This window comes from Apis dorsata, unplaced genomic scaffold (assembly GCF_000469605.1).
Source record: "Apis dorsata unplaced genomic scaffold, Apis dorsata 1.3 scaffold_230, whole genome shotgun sequence".
In the NCBI taxonomy this organism is placed as follows: Eukaryota; Metazoa; Arthropoda; class Insecta; order Hymenoptera; family Apidae; genus Apis; species Apis dorsata.
In genome coordinates this window covers 28319-29271 of record NW_006263512.1, presented here as the reverse complement: position 1 = coordinate 29271, position 953 = coordinate 28319, and positions in this window count along the sequence as shown.

Sequence of the window (953 nt, the reverse complement as noted above, 5' to 3'; positions counted from 1 at the left end):
GAGAGAAACGAGGGGAGATGGGAGGAGAGAAGGGGAGGGGAGGGGAGGGGAGGGTTGGTCGGGCGTGAGCTTGGGATGAGGTACACACTTACCGTATGGCTGTGGCGCGGCGCCGTATCTGGGTTCCGCCAAAAGGGGAGCCGGCCTTCCATTTCCTGTCGCGTCGTTTTTGTGCGCGCTCGATCCTGTAAAAAAGAAAAAAGAAAAAAACCATCTCAATTATACTATCCATCGTTTATCCTGAACGATCGAAGCAAGCAAAACTTTTCTTCTTCGGAATCGATCGACCGATATCGACCGAGGGATCTTCTTCTTCTTCTTCTCCTCCTCCTTTTCCCGTTTTGTTTCTTTTCCTTTCCCTTTCCCCCTCTCCCTTCCTCTCTCTTTTCCTCGGTTTCCATTTATAGAAATAGCACATGACAACGAACAGGGCACCGGTTATTTTATTCCGGCGTGTACGGCGAGATTGGTCGAGGCGCAATTTGTTTCGCCGAACTGAATTGCGCGACATTCAATCTACGACATTGAATCGGTTTTCCTCTCGATTGGCGGCGCGCAACCGTAGAACGAATCCTGAATAAGTTAGCAAAGCTAACGGACGTGGCCCGGATTAATCAATTCCCCGGCGATTCCCCTTTTCGGGGGAATGTCAGATCGTCAGAAATTCGAGGAAAGCAGCGCAACACACTTGTGCTGTGTTGTGTGAAATCTGCCGGTGTCAACCTCAGTTTCCTTAGAGGGGGGAAGGGGGAGAGAGAGGGAGGAAATTCGTTGCAACCGATCTCGGATTGGATAGTCAAAGATATACCAGGAGATATACCGGGGAGAGCACGCGAGATTTTGACAGTTTGGGGGCAGTTTACTGATTAGCACGGCTTAGTTATGGTGAGAAGCACGATCTCCCGGGATTAGGGGGAGGGATAGGAACACGGCCGCAAAGGGTTCGAACGAAA